We start from the raw sequence: 22,498 nt of genomic DNA on the forward strand, positions 1-22,498 counted from the left end.
AGCATTTTACACCCACTCTGCCTAGGCTGTAGGGCTGAAGAGACTCAGGCTTCTGTAATGTGGAGGCAGCTGTTCTACTAAGGCAGATCGTCAGCTGGTGTAAATTGTCACTGCTCCCAGTAGTGATGACAATTTCCACCAGCTGAGGTTCTGACACGTGGCTTTCAGCCTGTTACTGATCCACCCACTCCTGCTTCTTCAAGGTGACTTGACTTTTCCATCCCTGAAAACATCATCTGCATTTTGTTTTACTGAAGGATAGAGAAGGAATTGGAGATTGGGGGTTGGTGGGGGAGAGGTTTTGAACTGTGTTTTAGTGCTTACAATTTTTGTTTTTTGCTGTATTTCACATGTATATGTTTGTCTGAACATGTGTTCATGTTTTCTTGTGCTTTGGGGAGTTACTGCATGATGAGATCTGGTCCTGCTGGGTGCCAGCACCTGGATGGTAGACATTTTCCAAGATGCCTGGGTCTGGAGTCAGGTCTCTTCCACAAATTGCTTCTGAAGGTATTAAAAAAGCGGGTGAATGTGCACAATTATAAACTAAATAGACCAGTCTTCAGGGAACAAAATGCAGTACTTGGCTCCAGACAGTCTACAGACCTCCAGAACAAGAAAACAATGAACCCCATTTCTGGTTCTGGTTCTGGAGAGGTAGGGCAGCACTGCATTGCAGCTATATTGTTTTTGGCTTGGGAGGAAGGGTTACCTCCCAAACTGGAAGCAGTATAGCTGTGTTCACAAAGCACCAGGCAGCTTTGGCTACCTCCTCTTAGCTGAAACCAAATGCCATGGGGCACTGGGTTGAGGCTAGTTTTTCAAATTCAGGGCAAAATTTCTGTTGCAGGAGGTCCTTGAGGGCAGACTCAAAATGTTTATATGGTCCCAGAAAATTCAATTGGACTGGTTGCTTTATCATAGGCAGACAGCAGGTTTTAACTTGGTTCCAGAACAAATCTGATTATACAGCCTGCTTCAGGAAAAGGTTAAAATACAAATGTCTTCCATTAGTGCACACAACAAGAAAAAAGTGTAAAGGTGAATGGGTTGATGTTGTTTTGTATTCTAGGCTTCCTGTATCTTTGTATTAGGCTTTTCAACCCCAAAGGCTTCCAAACGCTTGACCAATACAGAGACGCACAGAACTACAATCACCTCTGGGGAGAAGGCCCAGCAGATGCTATATGGCCCAAGAGATTCTTGAGAAGAAAGGGAGGTTCTGGTGAGAACATGCTTCTTAGTGACAAGCAAGGGGTTTTTAGTGTCCACACTGAGCAGGTAGGTCTGTAATTAAGGTCTTGCCTGAAAGATCTTCTGAATTCAGTTTGTCTATTGGACCAAGGTTCACTATGCTGGCACATCACTTGGTTTAATGGGGCCAAGTGGATGGGTCTTTGAGACATTACTATAATGTAAACAGTAAATAGAAATAAGCTCTTGGTGGACTGGAGGGCTGTGCTGTTCCCATCTGAATGTGATTCTAGGGAGCCTAAGTATTTGGGAGCAGATCCTCAGGTGGTGTAAGTCATTGTAGCCCTACCAGAGTCAGAGCAAAATACTACAGTGGAGTTATGACTATACTAACTGAGGATCTTCTACTTTAAGCCTAAGCAATTTCTGCAAGCTTTGACCCCTGGAAGACTCAAAGTGAGTGTGTGTGTGTGTGTTAATATGAACAATCTGTCCTCCTAACCATTCTCTTCACTATAGCTGGTAATTTAGAAAATGGCTGTGATCCCACTGAATGCATTTGACTATCCCCCCTAGTATGAAATTCTCTCAGTGCACAAAAAAATATCAGGACAGGAAATCAATTTCTGTAACATATGCTACTGTATAGCTTGTTAAACCAGCCTTGCCCTAGCCAGACAATCCTCCAGAGAGGAGGCATATTGCTTTAGGTACCGTATGGCAGCATACAGTATAATGCTTTGTCTGTAGCTATTTAAATCCAAGATTGAAACAACCTGGAGCAGATTTTCTCAAGGCTACAAACAGCCAAAACAATAGTTTCTGAAGCCTGTAGCAGGGGTTTAGGTTGTAGCTGTGTTGGTCTAAGGATATAGGCAGACAAGGTTCCTTGGGTGAATTTGATATCTTTTATTAGACCAACCCAAATGAGTTGGTCTAATAAAAGATATCAAATTCACCCAAGGAACCTTGTCTGCCTGAAGCCTGTAGGTCATTTCAGTGATTTTTCTGATGAAATGATTAATCTAAACAGACAACTTTACCATTTTAGGAACCTAGGACCAGAGGGCCACTCTTGGGTCATTGAGTTCAGTTCCCTGGTATTGGAGGCAACTGTTTCATATAGTTTTGATCAGTTTATGAAAGACTATCTGAAAACTACTTGGCTTCCTTTCTCCTACTCTTCTTACTGAAAGACTGTTGCAAATCCTTATTCCCTAGCTGTTTAGAAATCTTCCTCTGATTTCCTCTTGACCTTCATTTCATTAAACTAAACAAATAAGACCTTTCAGAATGTGCACCCACACTACACTTAATACAGTGTTACACCAGCGTAAGTCATGCTACACATAGGCAAATTTACCCCTCAGAAAGTGAGGATTCTCTGTATGCTGACATAAGTGAAACTGGTGTACTGGCCATGTGACTGCTCCTGTACTCCATTTCATCTGGAGTAGCCATTTGCTTAATGGAAATTGGCTCCCCAATCACCTAGTGGCTAAGCAAACAGTAGGGCTGTGCAAAGCTTTGGGTGATGGTTTGGTTCAGAGGAGATTCAGCCTGATTCAGAGGCCAAATCTCCTAATCTGAATTGAATCAGGAGACCAATAAAAAGGTCAGAATCGATTCGAAGCTCTCTGAATTGATTCAGAAAAGATTCAGAGAGCTTAGGAGGCTTGGGCAGTCCCCGCTCGCTGCCGCAGGGAGCTGGACCCAGACTCTGTGCTGGTAAGTAGGGGGTGGGGGAGCAGGGGCAGGAGGAGGGGGAAGAGGACCATGGGGGGACCCCTGCCAGGCCCCATCCCCTGCCTGCTCCCCCAGCCCACCTGAGTGCCCCCTGACCCCTGCCTGCTCTCCCAGCCCTCACCCCCTATGGCTGCCCCACCCGGCCCCAGCTCCTGGCTCTTAAAAAATAAAAAAGCCCCCACTCACTGGCTGCTGCCAGGTGGGGGGTGGCGATCCCCACTGCCCCCCACTGCCCCATGCTGCATGGGGGCTCTGCCATGGACCCCTGCCCATTCTCCCAGCCTCATCGTGACCTGCCCAACCTGGTCCCAGCTCCTGGCTCTTCAAAAAAACCAAACAAACAAAAAACAGCTCTGAAGTCATCAGCTGCTGCAGTAGCCTTGGGGCTTCTGGGGGCTTGTGGCAGAGCCCCACATACAGTGTGGGGCAGCAGGGATCACACCCCCACCTGGCAGGAGCCAGTGAGTTTGGGGCTTTTTTTTTTTTTTTAAGAGCTGGGGGCTGGGGCCCGGGTGGGGCAAACATTGACGGGGCTGGGAGGGTGGGTGGGAGATGGGGCCTGTCTGATGCAGAGATTCGGCCAATTCAGCAGCCGCCAAATCTCCGAATCGGATTTGGCCGAATCGATTTGGGGCAGTGATTCGAATCACCAAATTGAATCGCTGTCCCTCAAATTAGTCGAATCTGAATCCAAAGCAAATACTAGCCACTTCACACAGACCTAGTAACCAGATGTGTGGTATCTGCTGTGTGCAGTTAGTTCTGGAGAACTACCGTGCATTTGATCCTTACTGCAGAGGAAATTTACCATGGACTAAATTGCTTTGTAGTAATTGTATTATATGTCTTTTTATAAGATCATCCTCCTAGCCCTTATATGCTCCTGTTCCAGTTTGAGTTCATTAGTCTTGAACACTGGTGATTTAGAATAGAGGAGGTCTCACAAGTGCATTACACAGTAAGTCTCTGTCTCTCCTTTCTCACCTCATACATTTTAGGGTCAAACATTTTACTTTTTCCACAGCTGTATCTTATTGGTGGCTCACAGTCATTAACTGGTACCCCTAGGTCTTTTCCCTCCTCATTCATTTCCAACTGATAAGCTGCCAGTTTACAGCAGAAATTCCTGTTACTCATCCCTCAGTCCATGACCTTGCCCTTTAGACTTAAATTTCATAGTTTCATAGATGTTAGGATTGGAAGGGACCTATTAGATCATCGAGTCCGGCCACTTGCCCTGGGCAGAAATGAGTGCTGGGGTCAGATGACCCCATCCAGGTATCTGTCCAATCTCCTTTTAAACGCCTCCAAGGAAGGGGACAGCACCACCTCCCTTGGAAGCTTATTCCATATTTTGGCAACCGTTGCTGTAAAGAATTTTTTCCTGATGTCCAGTCTGAATTTGCTCTCTTCCAGTTTGTGGACATTATTTCTAGCTACCCCAACAGGCACCCTGGTAAACATTGTCTCCCTTATTTCTTGCTGCCCACCCTGATGAGTTTGTAGGTGGCCACAAGATCACCTCTCAGCCTCCTCTTGCAGAAGCTGAAGAGGTTCAGGTCTCCCAATTGGTCTTCATAGGGTATTTTCTGTAGGCCTTTAACTAGATGAGTGTCCCTCCTCTGAACCCTCTCCAGGCCATCCACATCCCTCCTGAAGTGCAGTGCCCAAAACTGGATGCAGTACTCCAGCTGTGGCCTGAGCAATGCCACAGAGAAGAAGTAGTATTACCTCTCTAGACCTGTTTGTGATGCATCTACTTATGCAAGAAAGAGTGCGATTAGCTTTACTTATTACCACATCACATTGGTGACTTATGTTCATTTTGGAGTTGACTACAACTCTGAGATCCCTTTCTGCGGTTGTGCTACTTAGAGTGGTACCTCCCAAGCTATAGGAGTGTTGATGATTCTTCCTCCCCAGGTGCAACACATGACACTTATCCTTGTTAAACTGCATCCTATTCTGTTCGGCCCATTTCCCCAGCCTGTCTAAATCAGCCTGGATTTGCTGCTTGTCATCTAGTTTGTGTACTTCCCCCCCCCCGCCCCATAGTTTGGTGTCATCAGCAAACTTGGACAGGGTGCTTTCTACTCCCTCGTCCAAGTCACTAATGAAGATATTGAATAGTACCAGTCCCAGGACAGAGCCCTGGGGGTCTCGGCTGCCCACATTTCACCAGGTAGAAACTGACCCATCCACCACCACTCTCTGGATGTGTCCCATAAACCAATTTTCTACCCACTGGACTGTGTAATAATCTACATTTCAACTATTTAGTTTATTTATAGGAACTGGATGTGACACGGTGTCAAAGGCCTTTTTAAAATCTAAATAAATAACATCTACCTCTATTCCTTCATCCAAGCATTTTGTGACCCGGTCATAAAATGAAACCTATTTAGTTAGGCAGGATCTGACTGCTGTGAACCCATGCTGATTGCCCCTTAGCATCATTTTACTTGCTGGTCCCCCACAAATGTAATCCTTAACAATTTTCTCAAAGGTCTTGACAAGGATAGAGGTGGGACTAACCAGCCTATAGTTACCTGGTTCCTCCTTCCTCCCCTTCTTGAAAATAGGGACCACATTGGCCCTATTCCAATCCTTCGGGACCTGTCCTGAGCACCATGAATGCTCAAACAGTTGTGCCAGCGGCTCCGCTATGACTCCAGTTAGTTCCCTAAGTACCCTAGGATAAAGATCATCAGGACCTGTTGACTTAAATACATTCAACCCCTCCCGGTGCCCCTTTACTAGGTCAGCATAAACAGTTGGTGGTTGGTATCTGTACTGGGCTTACCTAAGGTCCCTATGGGATGCATATTTGTATTCATGTCCAGATGTTCAGGAACACGGATGCAAAAAAATCATTTAGAAGTTCTGCTGTGGCCATCCTATCTGTTACCAGTTGCCCTAGTTCATCCTGAAGGGGCCCTAAGTTACCCTGCACCTTCTTTTTGCTTTCTGTGTACTTAAAAATGACTTTTTGTTATCCTTAACTTTTGCTGCCAGCCAAAGCTCCATTTCTGCTTTGGCTCGCCTCACTTTTTCCCTGCAAGCTTGAGCCAAGCAGGTATACTCCTCCCTGGTGGCAGCCCCCTGCTTCCACAGCCTGTAGGCCTCTTTTTTTTGCTCCAGACTCTCCTGGATTTCCCTGCTCCACCAAGAGGGTTTATTTGCTTTTTTCCCCCTTTTATGTGTACTGGGATGGTCCTTTGCTGTGCCTGTAGGATTAGTCCTTTGAGAAATGCCCACCCTTCCTGGACTCTCATCTCTCCAAGGCTTTTACCAATCAGTCCCTTCCTAACTAATCTCCTGAACTTGTTGAAGTTGGCCTTCCTGAGGTCTAGCACTTCTGCCCTACTAGTTATCTTCCCCACCTTTCTCCAGATAGTGAACCCTATCATTTCATCCTATTTTTATTATTCCAGCTCCAAGGTCATCTGGTTCTTCATGTGTGATATACCACTCTAACTTTGTATTGATGATGCCTCCCAATTCTGTGTCACCAACAAATGCTACCATTACACTTCTATTCATTAATGAAAATAATAAATAGGTCAGCCCCAAGACCGATTCCTGAGGAATTCCATTAGCAGCTCTTCTCCTGTCCAATAGTTTCCATTCTAGGACAACCAGTTGTCTCTTCCCTCACCTTACAATTCTTGTCCCAGTCCCTGCTGTCACCACCAAAACTAATAGTTCTCCACTTGGCACCATTTCAGATGCAGTCTAGATAGATGAGAGCTACTGCATTTATTTTTCTAGAATATAAGTGATCTTATCAAAGAAGGATATCAGCTGAGTCTGGCATGCTCTAATTTTATCCCATTTTCCATTTATGCCCCAAACTTGTAATTAATTTTTCCCCTCAAACTGGGCATGTCTTAGCACAAACTTAGCACATGAAATTAATGTGCACAAATAAACTTTGGATCTTATGGCTCTGGAGTTTATTTGTGATCAACACATGGAGCCTAGCAGGAGCAGCCTGGGCTGGCAGGGGACCCAGGGGTCAGCCTGCCAGCTACTCCGACCAGGTTCCATGCGCTAAGAAGGGGCTGGCTGGGGCATGAGGGTGCTTCAGCATGGGGGCTGCTCGTGCATCAGCCAGCCACTCTACAGCATGTGGAGCTATGTTGGAGCAGTCAGCCCAGGGCTTCTCTGATGTGGGGCTCCACATGCTGCCTGCCGGCTAGCCCGGTGCTGAAGCACTCTTGTGCCCCAGCCAGCCCTGTCACCATCTACACATGTGTTTTAAGTGCAGTAATTTACTGCGCCATTGGATAGTACTTGTGTCTAATGGGACTATCATCAGTGCAGTAAAAATGAGTCTACACTGGTCTAATTGCCATGTACATGTAGATGGTAATACTTTACTGCATGGTAAATTAGTCTACTCAGTAAAGTGCACATGTAGAAACTGTATAGAAAACTACTGCACAGTACATTGCACGGTAAAGTGGACTTTGTTCTAAACTCTCATATACTAGTGAGGTGAAATGGATTGGCCTATAGTTTCTTGGATCACTTTTTTTTTTCCTGTTCTTAAACACAGATAATATATTTGTTGTTCTCCAGTCTAACAGTACCACCCTATTTTGATAGATTAGTTAAAAATCCTTGCTATGTAGTTGTAATTTCCCGTGACGGTTTCTTCAGAGTTCTGTGCTCGAGATTATCAGGGCTCCCTGATTCGAGCATGGTATGCTCTTTGAATTTTGCTCCCACCTCAGTTGTGGCAATATCTCTTTGTCTACAGACTGTGCTGTGATGACTTTCTCTCTTCAGACCCGGTGAAGACTGTCTTGCATTTGAAAGCTTGTTTAACTATCTCCACTGTGCAGTTGGTCCACTTCTTTCTGAAGTGCTTTTTCATCTAGAAAAACCTAGAGACCTTCCTGACTAGATTCCCCCTCACCCCACTAGCATGGGATACAAATTGCAGGCAATTTTTGTACTATTGATTGAAATAAAATCTGAGTCTTCTCCACATGAAGACCCCTGAGCATTCCCACTGACTTCAGAAAAGTCAGGATTACACCTCTGATAACTAATAACAAGGGCGACTGGTGCTGCCTTAGTCGGGGGGAGTACATGCCCCCCCCCCCCCCCCCAGCGACCAGTCAGTGACCAGGAAGCTAAAGGGTCCCCCCACGGCCGACTGCGCCAACCGAGGGGGGAGTCCCCACATGGCAAAACTTACCAACTGGTGAGCAGCCACACTGCTCCTGGCTGTGGGGCTTCCGGAAGTGGCCATGGCCTACATCTGGTGCTTGAACTTCCCGGCCGGCACTCGCGGTCGGGCACTGGCGCTCCCGCCTACCCCTCCTGCCCATTGCCAGAGTGGGGAGTATGGCCTGACAGGGGGTGCACCGGCACTCTCAGGGGGTGCATGTGCACCCCTGTGTACCCCCTATGCATTGCCATTGACTAATAATATAGCCCCATCTCTATTCATAAAGTTTCTTTCCATCCCCTGAGAGTGTGGGTTCATGCATATTTCAGCCAGACAACCCTACAGCTGTAGCAAGTCACAACTGGCTCAGGTAATGGTGTCAAAAAAGCTGTAGGTGCCTGGGTTCATGCCGCTGTTTGGACAAGCAAAGTGAGGCCCTCCAAAAAAAACCCTGGTGTCATTTTTCTTTTTCTAACACGCCGGTGTTCAAATGCCAAGTCTGATCAATTCTGACACTGCCGGGAATGTTCTAGAAATCAGTGGGCACAAGCCTATGGATCTGATATTGAAAAATGAAAGCCAGACCAGAGGAATTGGAGACCTGGTTATGAGGGGAGGAGTGAGGTAGGTCACACAGAGGGGTATGTGGGAGAGAGGAAGGATGTAGGGGCAGGTCTGGGGCAGTTGCTGGGAGTCCCTGAGAGAGAGGTAGTGGGAGTGTGGCACATGTGGAGCATGGCATGAAATGGAGGGAAGGATGTGAAGAACTTGAATATGTGTGGGGCACTCAGCCTGCAGAAGCAAAGAGGTATGTGACCTTCTGGTTTAAGCCAGACATTAAAACCATCTCCCTCTTTCCTCCTCTGATAGAGGGGGCCAAGGGGATGTTTAAACCCTCCTGTAAAATTTGGGATGTGTCTAGTGGGGAAATAGTCTGGAGATTTGGGCTCAGACCCACCACAAACCTCCCAACAAAACTGCATCTCCCATGCAAGCTACTGCAGAGTGTCATGTCTGCTTCCCCTTGCTGCACAGTCCCTCCATCCTCAGCGTCTGACTCATCAGTGCTCTGAGGTGCTATTTATTTTAAACTCCCTCCTGCACCATTGCTACTGGAATTGCAATCCGACTTTGCAGGAGGCTTGCTTCAAATGTTAACTTCTCTTCTGTTTCTTTTGATCTGGAAAAGGGAAAAACAACATATTATGTTGACTCACTAGATAAGTACTTATTTTGAAGCATAATTACAGGGTATGTTCCCCCATACAATTTGCACTCTCCAACATAAAAAAAGGACCATTTGTCTCTGACAGTGAATTGGTGAATGCTGACTTAACCCCCAGTTGTTTTTTTAAAAAAAAACAACAGCAAAAAGTACCTGCAAAGGAAAAAAACAAAACAAAAACCCAAACCCCACAATGCCTTTATATTCCACTTCTCTTCTCCTTGGCAGCCACTCGGTGTTTTTTTTTTCCCCTCCTGGTCCAGCAGATGGTGTGAGATGGCTGTTTAATGACTCACATGGGGCGTGAAAAGGAAAAAGATCATTTTGGTGATCGCGTTGAAAGATGCAACAGTAAAACCAACAATGTGCAAAGATGTGCATGAAATTTGAAAGCTGATATGTTCTCTGGCTCGAGCTGTTTTGTGTATGTCTCCTCTTGGGTGGGTGCCCCTTGGATTTGCTGTTCATTGTTCAGAGGGCCTGACTATGGCATTTTTCTGCCTTTTCCAGGGGGTTAATGTGGGATTCTGTTGATCTGACTGCATTATTTTCAGGGAAGTAAATTCATGTAGCCATAGTTTAGACTGAAGTGCTTTATAGTGTGCCCATTTTCATTATTAGCTGCCACAGTTCTTTGGATTCTTAATAATAACTAAGGAAATAGCAAACATCCTGATTGGGGTTTTTTTTTGTTTTTCTTTGTTTTTTTCAGGTGTAGTTACCCTGAAGCAGGGAGAGTGACACAGCAAGACGTTCTCTGTAGTGTTTTGCTGAGAGCAAGAAATGCCTCATAATTCACTGTCCACCCTCCTGAAGGGAAGAGCTGAGATTAAATGAAGACATTATACATTATGAGACTTTCAGCCTGGGGTCAGCATTAAAACATGGTCCAACTCAGCAAGAAGGTAACATTTGTGTCTGATGCCTGTTACGTAGCCTATCTGGAATGAGTTTGGTGGGTCTCAGACTCTTGGTGGACCAATGTGTACTACCCTACTGCAGACTTGGATTAGCTGTGGTGACTGACGTGCCTGATAATATATGTTTGTATTATGATATTGGCACCTGTCTGCATAGACTGTGCTCCTGCAAACATATCAGTAGAAATTCTGAGATAGGCTTCACTATAGTGGTCTGTGGTTGCTAGTTCTCAGTGGCAGAAATTGTGAGAGGTCCAATTTATATCAGCTGAGGATCTGCCCTAGGATGCCTTTCTTTTAGGCTTGTGGTAAGGCTGGATCCCCAAATGCGGATACTCCTTAGCAAAGGTGGCCCATGAAATGAGTCTGATCCCTGCTGGGGAAGTTCCTGGTCAACCAGATCTGCCAGGCTAGCTGGCCATGTTATGCACATCCTTATGGGTCACTGATTTTAAAAGCAAACTGATGAACCTAATGGCACTAAAGCAAGTTGTGTGATGGATTGGAAAAGCCAGTCATGTGTTGGATTGATCTCAACAGTGGACATGGCCTCAGGCTGCAAAACTTGAGTCTCGACTTCCATCTTCCCCTCCCCCTGCCAGCGTAACAGTCATCAACATTTGGCTGGGGGGTGAGGGTCCTTAGGTCTGTTGTTACAGGACTGGGAAGGATAACAGGAGTTTCAAGGGTCACTCATCTTCATATGGTTTAGATGCTCTTCATATGGTTTAGATGCTCCCTCCATGGTTTAGATGGGAGTGACTTGTAAACCTAGCAGCTGGATTTGGCTTTAGATTTTGAACACCTTGGTCTCAGAATGAGGGGCTGGGGAGTCTAAATTCAGGAGTTATGCCAAAGGGTTAGTGGGGTGGAAAACCATTAGCTGGGCAGGCCTGATGTGAAGTCAAGGGCCTAACTTATGTGATTTCAAAAAAATGGGTTTTATAAAGTAACAGTATTTTGTGATGGGATAATGTCAAAATATCACATATCACTTTGTACACTTGTTCTTGAGCAGCCACTAAAAATAACAAGCATGGGATATATAAGTGTTCTAGATATAGGCATGGTAAATGAGGGACATGCAGAACAGTGCTCCAAATCCACCAACACACTGCTGCTTTTCCTTGGTTCAGTGGTTCTTCAACTGGACAGGAGATTGTCCTGTGAGATGCAAAGGTTATACTCCACCCCTAATTCTGAGAATGTCTTGCATCTTTCACCTGAGACAAGTGGTCTCCAATCCATTTTTCACAGCATTGTACAACTGTACATTTAGGGTTACCATATTTCCAGTTCCAAAAAAAGAGGACACCTGTTGGGGGGACACCTCACTCCCAACTCACATGGCCCTGCCACTGCCCCTCACTCCCAACCTGCAGACCCCTGGTCCTGCTAGTGCTCCTCACTTCCAGCCCATGGTCTCTCACCAACTCCCCCTCGGCCATGCTGGTGCCACTGACTCCCAAGCTGCAGCCTCCTGGCACTGGCAGTATCCCACACTCCTGACCCACAGCTCCTACCCCCCCATCCCTGCCGGTGCCCCTCACTCCCGACCTGCAGCCCCTTGCCCCTCCCTTCCCTGCTGGTGCCAGTCACTCCTGGCCCACAGCCCCCTGCTCTTCCCAGCCCTGCCAGAGGGGGACCCCAGCTGCCCCCATCCTGACTGGGCTGGATCATGGTGGCTCCAATTTGTGTAGGCAAAGGTGGAGCAAGTCTGGCCCTGGTGCAGACTGGAGAGAGGAAAAGGGGATGCTGATGGCACCTCTCCGCTCTGGGCTGGAGCTCCAGCACCACACCAGGAAGCCTAGCCACAGCCCTCCTCCTGTAGGCAGCATCCTGTGGGGCTGCCTGGCCCCATGAGCACAGGCACTGGCCCAGCCATGGAGCTCCCTCAAAGGGCCACCTTGCCCCCTTCCCATGCTGGAGAGGCAGGCACCTTCCTCGCCCTGCTGTAGCCCTGGTGCCCGGACAGCTTCCTTCAGTGCTGCCCCTTCCTCTAATTGCCTTCCCCCACACTCTTGCCAAAGGAGCAGAGCAAAATCCTGGACATTGGTTCCTATTTCAAAAAACTGCCTGGACGGAGATCTGAGGACTCAAAAAGAGGACATGTTTGGGAAAACCCAAATGTATGGTAACACTAGCACATTGCTTGAATCCCCTAATGCTACTTGCCAGCAGAGGAAACTGAAAAGTTAGACTGAGGTTGATGGGAAAAGCAATGTACAGATTTACCTACAACATATCACTTAACATATCCCTTGTTCAGTGCTCTTGCCCAAGGGCCAGCGAAGGCTGGAGGCCACTGCTTGCCAGGGTTCCCAAACACTTTACAGACTATTAGTCAAGATATTTCCCTTCCTGCTGACAAAGGAATGTGCTGTCCTGGCAACGAGTCATGCAGGGACTAGAGCTCCAGGCCAGCCTGCCTGCCTGGCATGAAAGGGGGCAGAAACATGACCTTGACTGCTCCCAGGCAGTCCCTCAGTCCTTGGTTGGAAGTGGAGGGGCACACAAAACCTCTACATCCACATAAGGCACAAGGCTCGTCTGGCCTTTAGTGGACTTGGAGCACTGTGACTCCCACCTACTGGTGCCAGCTCAGCACTTTGTTCTGCCAAGGTCGGCATGTTGCAAAGCATATCATTTGCTGCATGGGCCAAAGGGGTGTGGAGCTTATGGGAAGGATTCCTGAGACTTGGCACCAAAGAAATTGTGATGAACTTAGAACGGTTGTCATGGTAACAAGTCAATACTGTGTCAGATCTGAATTTTCCCTGGTTAATGGTAATTTCCTAGATTATCTACCTGAGGGGGAGCTGCCTTTGGAACACAATGGGCACTTATTAGAGCAAATGTCTGGCATGTGTATATGTGCTAATTAGCATGCATTAGAGCAGACTCAGTTAATTGGATCAGACTCATTAATGGAGTTTGCTGGAGCGTGTCATTTAATGCGCTTCAACAGCCTCCACGTCAAATCTTTTCAGCATCCCCAGGCTTCAAGCTTGTCAAATGAGTTTTAGTTCAAGCGCCCCCACTGCCATTTTGAAGTGTGGGATGCTGAATGCACATGACACTGTGGGTGCTTTAATTAGAGTAGCTCTTGGAGCCACTCTAATAAAGCGTCTTCAGCATCACCCTGGAGCACGTGTATAGATGCCCCATGTATTAGGCAGCAGAGATGGGATTAATTAGCTGAGGTAGGTAAGTCAGTCAAAGGACCTGCTGTGCCCTGTTGGAAGGGTTGGGTTCTTGCTGATTGCTTCAGAAGGTGCAGGTGGAATCAATGACTGGGAGCCGGCAAAGGAATGTAAAGGGCTTGTTAACACCTCAGCATTATCTATTTAGCGTTATGAGAAAAGGCTGAAAGAACTAGGGTTATTTAGTCTGGAGAAGAAGAGATTGAAGACGTATTTGATAACAGTCTTCAAATACCTGAAAGGCAGATTACAGAGAAGATGGAGCTAGGCTTTTCTCTGTGGCTTCAGGAGACAAGACTAGGAGCAATGACCTCAAACTGCAGCAGAGGAAATTTAGTCTGGAGATTAGGAGGAACTTTCTGACTACGAGGGTAGTCAAACATTGAAACAGACTACCTAGAAAAGTTGTGGAATCTCCATTCCTCGAAATGTTCAAAAGCAGGCTGGACAAACACTGGGCTGGGATTGTTTAGTTAAGTATGATCCTGCCTTGAGTGGGGGACTAGAGGACCTTGTAAAGTCCCCTCCAGCCTCACTTTTCTGTGGTCCTATGATCCTAAGAGCTCACCATTTGTATTGCACATGTGTAGATAGAGAAGCTCCTCACCTGTTCAGTGAGAAAGGCAGTGTTCTCAGTTCACACGGGTGAGAAATGATTACCACCAGTACTGGCAGCCACAGCAAAGAGGCCAAAGGAAGGATACTCTTTTCACCTTGGAAATCCTTCCTATGATGGCCATGTGGGGACTGCATTTCTGCCACCTATGCTGTGTTTCAGTCATCTAAAGAGTTGGGAAAGTAAAGATCCAGTTCTCCAGGAGAAGGTGTCTTGTCATACAAAAGAATTACATTGAATGTAATTGGGTTCCTGTATAAAAGCAACTCTCAGTGACACTACTGGATTTATGATGCTGTTAGACTATTGACTTTATATTCTTTCATTTCACTCCACCCACACCCATGTTGCTTGTAAAGAATCTATATTGCTCCTAATTTCTTGATGGTGCCTCTTTAAATATTTACCCACTTTGGAATGTAAATGCAGCATCCCATTAATGGACCTTAAATGGCCATTATCTTCTTAGGGAAAGGCTTTCAGAAGTTTGGAATGTGGAAGTTGCTCTATGAAATCAGACCCTGCTCTATTTTTATACATCTTTGTTGATCTCCTCTGTGCTTTTAGCATCAGCAGCTTCTATCTTGAAGAAATTAAGTTGTGTTCTTGTATAACCCAGCCAGGAGCTGCTTTGGCTATACATCTGTTTCCTTGCTTATTCAATATTATGCATGTCTTGAATTTAATAGAGCTCTGCTATATGCCATTTATAGAAACTGTATTTTATTGTGGACAATAATGTCTCCTCCATCTCTTTTCTGTGGCAGTAGCTGCAGCATCCTGCTTTTTATTTAAAATTCTCCACTTTTGGAAATTTCTAGCCTGATTTTCAAAAGGTGCAAAGTGCCTCTGACTAGAAAGAGTTTTGACTTCTCAAAATCTGACTAGTGTCACCTTTTCAGAAGCAGGCAATACAAGCACACTGCACTCAAACATGCCTCTTAATGGACAGTTTGTGAGTTTCAAAGCTGCATCAGTATTGGAGTTTACTCTTCCACAACCTGTGAGGCCCTCCATTGTTGCTCCTGGGCTGAGGAAATTAAAAAGTCCAAATAGGTTAATGAGGGAGAACAATGTGCAATGTTACCCACAGCGTTACTTGCTCAGTATTGGATTGGTGCCCTTTCACCAGCAAAATTGGGGACCACTAATATAGAAAATGGGTGAAAACTCTCAATTGGGTCAAAAGTTCACTCAATTTTTCTTTGTCTTGAAGAGTAAGCAGTTTAATTGTTATAAGCCCCTGTGAGATGGGTGAATCTATATTAACCCTATCGTACAGAAGGGCAGTTTTCCATATTTATCTATGGATCTCAAATTAGTTTGGATAAAGGAGTGGTCCTTAAGGCTTCTGGCAGATGGTACATTTGTTGCATATTATATGTGATTAGCATGTGACAAGTTATAACATGCCAGACGTTATTCTTGGATAAAAATTGTGCACCAATCGCAAAGAAATTGCTCCTAGAAATGGCAGCTACTTGGTGGCACAGAAATATTCTGTGATAATTTTTAATATGTAGTCAGATATGGTTTGTTAGATGATACTTGCATAAATGTGTAACAAATGTAAAATCTCCCAGGAGCCTTTGTTTCTTTGGTCTGAATTTCTCTTGCACAACATACATCTGGGAAATCCATTTCTTCACACCATTCTCATTGTATCACAATCCAGAGTTTTGAATGAGGTTCCACAAACCAGTTTATAATGTGCTTCAACTGAGATGTTTGATAATATACCACCATGCTAGGGGCCGTCTGACTTTGCATCTTAGGTTTGTGAAATACTCATACACTTACCCTGCCCATTTATTTTTCCAGATAAATTTCAAAAGAACAGCTTGGAAGGCCTTGAAAGTATTCTCTGGTAGATATATATGTACCTACTAGAATAAAAAGATAAATTTGGGGAGTATATTCATTTTAATGGTGGCTATTATGCTATTATGCTCATGCACAAAATCTCTATTCCTTCCCTGCTCCCCATTCTTGGAGGCAGTTGTCTGGTGCTGCCTGGAGGATGAAAGTGGGGATGGGGAGGGGAGGGAGCTCCAATCCACCTTCCCCCTTGTCTCCCCCACAGTCCAGAGCAGGTTGGGCATACCCCAGGTGGGAGCTCCCTCCCTCCCCTCATCCCTCCTCTCATCCTTCAGACAGCACTGGGGTCAGGGCTAGGCTGCATCAGCCCAGCCCTGCTCATGCACAGGTACAAGCAGAAGTTAATGCAGGCACTCCACTTTGGAGCACCTTCATCTGAACCCTCATTATGTGAAAGTTAATTTGTCGTCTGATCAGGCACTTTTAGTGCTCTGCAGCCATGCACTTCTATCGGGGCACAGCTGTACAGCTGTTTCAAGGGGCTGATTGCATGACAAATATTATGTCTCAAAATGGTTCCTCTTGTTAAAGCAGCATAGCACTGGGGTCCACATTGCCTTCCAGACTTGGTTTATGTCTGCTTATTTGTTCTGTCTTCCTTTGAATTCTCCTTGCCAATGGAAAATTCCATTTTGGGAGGTAGAGTCTTACCTATGGAAAATTTCACCTTGTGAAGTGGCTTTTTCTGGCCGCATTCTTTCATGCTTACTGCATGGATACCCTTTTGGTATATTCAGCTCTACTCCCTGACACTTCACAGTTTCTGCTGTCCTACACATTTGGATAGTCTTTTTGAAGGACAATGTCGCTCACACAATAGCCTCCTGGTAATGCAGTGTCTGCAGTTCCACAAATAATCCTGTCTCTAATCTGTCAAGTTCCCAAGAACACAGTTCTTATGCAGTCTCTTTAGTTCAGTAACATACTAATATATATTTTCTCCTGCTATTTGCCATCACACACGAAGTCTTTGCCTTTCAAGGGTGTTATTCATTTTTCTGACAAGCAATACTCCTCATATTTGGACAGTATTACACTTAACCACATATTCTGGCCTTCTTCAAATGTAAAGATATTTTAAACAGCTAGGGCTTTCTCCTTCACAATATACAAGATACATGATTTGACTTTGTCCTTTTCCTCATCTGCACCTATGGCTGCTAAGTACCACTAAAACCTTTGTCTGAACTCCCTCCAGTTCCCTGCTATATTGCCTGACATCAGAAGGGCAGGTGGAGGCTGAACAATATCCATGGCTAACTGTCCATTTACTTAGATTATAATTATGCCAGAAGATCACTTACAGTGCCCTTGTCCTTCCACATGACTGTGCTTATCCACTTGTTCTCAGTTTTCAACTTTTATTTCATATTAAAACTCAAATTCTTTCAATTTTTTTTCTCATTCACCATTTCTGACACCACATAGTGATCATCAAAGTTGATCAATATAGGCATGCAATGAACGAGAAAAACTAAACAATTAACTTTATTATGGAGCAGTAAGCAACCTCTGCAGACCCTTGGTCTGGCTCTAAGTAATAGCAACTACCTGAGGGACCATCTCCCAATCCCCATTTCTTTTAAATTAGGGAGTCTCTCTAAATTATAACTTCTGTCACTAGACTGGTGACCAAAGAAAAGAAGATGAGCTGTTAGAGAAGAGGAACCCAAATTTCCCTGTATTGTGATATCTGCAGCTGTGGCACATCCCATCCATTGGTACCTGAGTTTTTATCTCCTTTTATGATGGCAGGAGAACTTATTTATAAGAACTTTCTGGTTTTGCCCAAAGACTCCCATTGCCATAATCTCTCCAGGATTGGTTGCAGGTGGGTCTTGTCTTGTGAAGTAGGTATTGTCCATTAAAGTTAAATGTGGAAGCCTTGGGAAACTCATTTGAATCAGGCTAAAACTACTTGATGGTATCATTGTTGAGACACTGCTAGATGTTTCATGATAGGGGCAGAAGCAGCTCTGTGAAACTCTGATCCCAGAACCTCTGCTTTAAAGCCTAGTCCAAAGCCTCTTGAGTCAACAGGAGTCTTTGCATTGACTTCTTAGGGCTGTGAGTACATTAGAGTATGGATTAAGCAAAGCACTCAGTACAAGCTTAATTTTAAGTAGCTACTTAAGTCCCATTAACAACAATGGCACTTGAGAACCTACTTAATGTTAAGCACATACTTAAGTGCTTGGCTAAATAAAGGTCAATTTAAGCACATGCTCTCTGCTTTCCTGAATTGGGGTATAAGTAATGATTGGTATTAATATAAGTTAGCTGCAAGTGTTGATGCCAGGCAACGAGTGGGTTAAGGCAGAATGCATCAGTTGAATTACTAGTATTATGGACTCTTGAATCAATGATGTTATAAAACATAAAGTCTACAATCTTGGCTCTGTTGAATTTAGTGGTGGTATTAACACTGATGTTAACATAGCCTTGATGTCATCTCAAATATCTACTTGTTATGGAAGTCACAAAAAGGAGCAGGATAACCCTATCCCAGTGTTCCTCTTGCCTAAATCTGAAGCAGGGAAGGCAGGAAGGGAAGGTAGTGCTGTATGGCTGACTAGAGTGTAGTTGCTGCCTTACCATGGCTATCAGAAAAAGTCGCCGGGGGGTGGGGGGAGGAAGGCATGGGCAGGATATTGAGTTGTGCTGCATTCCCTTCAGGTTCTTGTATTGCAGTGAGACTGATTGGTTCACTGTGAAGAAAACAAATTGATCATAAATGTAGAGTCCTTTCTTGTTTTCTGCTGCTTTCACCTTCCCCTCCCCTTTTGCCCTACAAAGACAAAAAGTAAATTTTATTTGCAGGCAGTTAATTAGCTCCCAGCCGATCCACTTGCATCTAGTAAGACCTGCAATAAGAGGCCTGTTGAGCCATGGACACTGGTTTCTCATACAGCATGTCCCAACCTTAATCCCCTTGGGGAATTATGGTTACCATTATACTCAGTGGTTATTTCAGCTGTGATGTGCAAACTTGGAGGTGAATATCCTCAGAGATCAGGGTTGTTTAGTAATAGCTCCATGCATGTATGAGCAAATAAAGTTGCCCCGTACCCTACCCCATGGTTCCCCCCTGAGTGATGGTCCTAGCTCACCTCCTTCATTGACTTGCTTCTCTTTTTATAAGAGCAATAAGTGTGACATGCAACAAAGAGTGAAAACAGGTCTATCCTGATAACATCTGCCTTAGCCTGAGCTCCTTCCTGAATGGGCTGCTCTTAACTTCCCTGCTTGCAGGACATATTGGCTTCCTCAGTCAACCTCTCTTGCCCCAGATGTATAGGGCACATCTCTACTGTGGTGGGAACATGTTACAGCCATGCTATTTCTGCAGTCAGGCCACTTGGTCAACTCAAACACACCTGCTGACACGCTCCAAATGTAGACATATACTGATGAGGTAGCCTGGGGTCTCTGGATGTTGGGAGAAGCTTCTGGAGACAACACAGGAGTAGCTTCACCAGCATATTTCCAGGGCATTCTCAGGCCCATCCTGACCAGGGCCCACTGTCACTGTGATGTAGACATGCCATGGACTCTTGAGGCTTAATCCTAGTGCTATAGGTACATTGGTTTAACTCCTGACTTCCCATAGCAGATGCTTTCAAAATAACATAAACTACCTGAGAAAATGCACTCTCATTCTAGAATGAGAGCATCTGGATAGGGAGCTATATAGTTAAAACTTAACTTTAGAAGTGTGTGTGTGTGTGTGTGTGTGTGTGTGTGTGTGTGTGTGTGTGTGTGTGTGTGTGTGTAATTTTGCTGGTAAATTTCCTTAGGAAGACAAACATTTCTAGTTTTGTGTCCTTGGGCTGGAGCTATCAAAGCCAGCTTGGGTGGAGCCATCAACAATGGGCAGAATATCCCTGAATCTTCTAAGAAGGCCCTAGAGTCCAATACTCCATCTCTAACATTAGTCAAGGATGGTTTATATCTTCACCCAAAGTGCAATGCATGAGGTAGACCAAACCCTATTTCATGTTCTCAAATACTCCCCAGACATCTTTCTCTCCCCCAGCAACGGTCCCACAGCCAGACATCAGAAAGTTGTTTAGGTCTGACACTGGCTGATAATTACTGTGTGCTGGGAATCTCAATCTTTCCCCCCCTTTACTCCCCATTTAAGTTCTAGACTTCCTGAGGATCCTCTGCCCATCTGTCTAGGAACCCTCCTCTCATAGACCAACATGGATCATAAGTCCCAGTTAGAGACACTCTGCCCTGTCCTGCAGAAATCCTTTGGTAGCAAACTCCTTCAGCTTTAGGGTTGCTTTGGTCTATCAGTGACACAAAGCAACTGGTGCAAGGCTCAGGCTGCAGCCCTTTAAGATCTTAGAGAAATAGCTGCTTTCCTGGCTTCATACAATGTACTCCCTGCTTTCCTGCCTTGCTGATTGATTGTGGCTTTGCAGTGGCTTATTTCCGGTTCTGAGAGCTGTATTGCACTTGTGTAGAATATTTCATATTTACTTGTTGGAAAGCTTCTGGGCAAACAACACTGCTGGGGAAAAAAAACGCAAGAACATTCACAGTTTTCTTGTTGCTTTTCTCTGGCCTGCTCTGCTTAACGTTACGTGTAACAGATTACCACCAGTTAATGCCAGAGAAGAAGAGAGAATGTAACCCTTTTTACTGCTGTATTACGACAATGACAGCTGGGAGATTGTCACAGCAAGCATTTGGTTTACAATCTTCCTGTGGTCAAGAAGAGCCTACACAGATTCCTTATGTTGTTGCTGTTAGTCTAGTTATTTTAAAAGAAGCAGTACTTCAAAGTTGCTATTATTTTAAAATGCTTGGGTTACACAGTGTTTTAGGCCTAGAGGGAGAATTCGGTCAGCCCTCAAGCCAAAAGAATTTTCATGGCGAGCTTCCTTTCTATAGAATGTAGGTAATACACTGTAAAGACAGATCAAATATATAAACAACTTTATAAAAGAAACCTATGCTAAATCCATGTGTTCAGGAGAAGAGGCAGAGGTATAGATTTGAAAATCTCCCACCTGAGTCACAATTTATGAAGCGATGAATACAATCTATGAATCTATTAATTTTGGTGTAGTCTAACCCAGTTATTGCAGGTGTTTTTTGACAGCCAGAAAATTACCTGACTTGTACAGCAGACAGCTAGTCTTGCAAGCTCTGGCGCTGTTTTTTTCCCCCTTTTACCCAGATATATCTGATGCTGCACCCATTACACAGACTCTTCTGTGCAACAGTAAATGAGGATGGGGGAATTAAGTGCCCTGACTGGTCAGTTGCATCTACTCTAGATAGCAAAGTAAGGTATCTTAATGAGCTAGGAATTACTAGGCACAGGCACTACTAGGCACAGCATATCTTATTAAGTAATAAACTAGCTAACCTTAATGAGATATGGACAGCTGAGCCTCACTGTCCCAGCCCAAACTAGCCCTCAGGCTTAAACTAGTTTGAGCAGCGCCTCTAATGTTGAAATCAATGGGGTTTAGCAAATGGCTTGTTCCACTTGCATGATTTAAATGGCTGCCTGCATTACCTTTTGGCATCTTAAGTAGTTTCCACTGTATTCAAAAGGCTATGAGCAAGAAGAGATAGCAGTTGAGATAGTAATGTCATTTCGTTTATTTGTGGTGATGCTCAAGTTTGTCATTTTGTGAAATGCACTCTCTCTCCACCGTATCCACAGAATCTAATTTAAAATGAAGCAAAATGTGATTTTGTTCCTGAACAGTCATTTATATCACATGCATATAGAGCAAAAATAAAAAGGACATTACAGACTCCCTAGAAGGAACTAGAAAAACAACCTTCCATTTCACCCTCTTGTAGACAAAGAGTACGCCTAAGAAATGTACTTACACCATTCCCAGAAGGTTAACAGTCCTAGACTCTTTTCAGATCCATTTGAGAAGCAAACTGAACAGTAGAGACACTCCCACTGAAATGGGAATCATGCCTAGTGGTTAACTCACAGAAGTTAAAGCCCTTTTGTTTCAGCTTAAAGATTGCTGTAGCACCCTGTGATGCCTTGAGATCCTTTCAAAGGTGCTGTGGGGTACCACAAGGTGAGTGCTGTTAGGTGTGCAAACAGGATTTGCAAGATAAACCCAGAGATTTCAAATAGAAGTTTATAGTGTTAAAACCATTATTGCCCTGCTATGGTCTTCTTGAGATCTTAGCAACAGAAGAATTGCTTTATTATTTTTTTTGTAGTCAAAAATGAGTGAAAACTAAGAGCTGGCATTTTTCAAAGGGGGCCCAAGTCTAAAAAGGTTGAGAACCATTGCTTTAGCCAAAGCAAAATTCCTGTGTAATCAAGGGGTTGTTGTACTTGGGTACAAGTGTCCTTGGTAGGCTTCCCAAGAATAGCGGGGAGGCCAGGAGGTAGTTAACCCTTTAGGTAAGCAAGTTCTAAATCAGTTAAGCCTTTACTGGCCAACATACTATTTTGGTCCCTACTGGGAAGCTAAGAGAAGTTCCTATAGCATCATTTGAAACAGCTTATTCCCATCCCAGGGCACCAACCAGAACAGA

At 44.8% G+C, this 22,498-nt stretch overlaps 2 long non-coding RNA genes across 3 annotated transcripts in view; one reads left to right on the forward strand and one right to left on the reverse strand.

The window, feature by feature from the left end:
• Window positions 1-139: 139 nt before the first annotated feature.
• Window positions 140-11,302, forward strand: LOC132247688 (uncharacterized). Of its 2 annotated transcripts, none has more exons than XR_009458992.1 (3): window positions 140-203; window positions 1,073-1,281; window positions 10,060-11,302. It is a non-coding gene; the product is annotated as an uncharacterized LOC132247688 (long non-coding RNA). The 2 variants fall into 2 exon arrangements; XR_009458991.1 differs by lacking the exon at window positions 140-203 and adding an exon at window positions 231-510.
• LOC109280306 (uncharacterized) overlaps window positions 9,188-22,498 on the reverse strand; it is a 27,704-nt gene continuing 14,393 nt past the window's right edge. Inside the window, exons 2-3 of the long non-coding RNA XR_009461698.1 lie at window positions 18,560-18,672; window positions 9,188-9,302 (exon numbers count right to left, since the gene is read on the reverse strand). This is a non-coding gene — a long non-coding RNA (uncharacterized LOC109280306). The remainder of the gene's footprint in view (window positions 9,303-18,559; window positions 18,673-22,498) is intronic.

Source organism: Alligator mississippiensis, chromosome 1 (assembly GCF_030867095.1).
Source record: "Alligator mississippiensis isolate rAllMis1 chromosome 1, rAllMis1, whole genome shotgun sequence".
NCBI classification, from domain to species: Eukaryota; Metazoa; Chordata; order Crocodylia; family Alligatoridae; genus Alligator; species Alligator mississippiensis.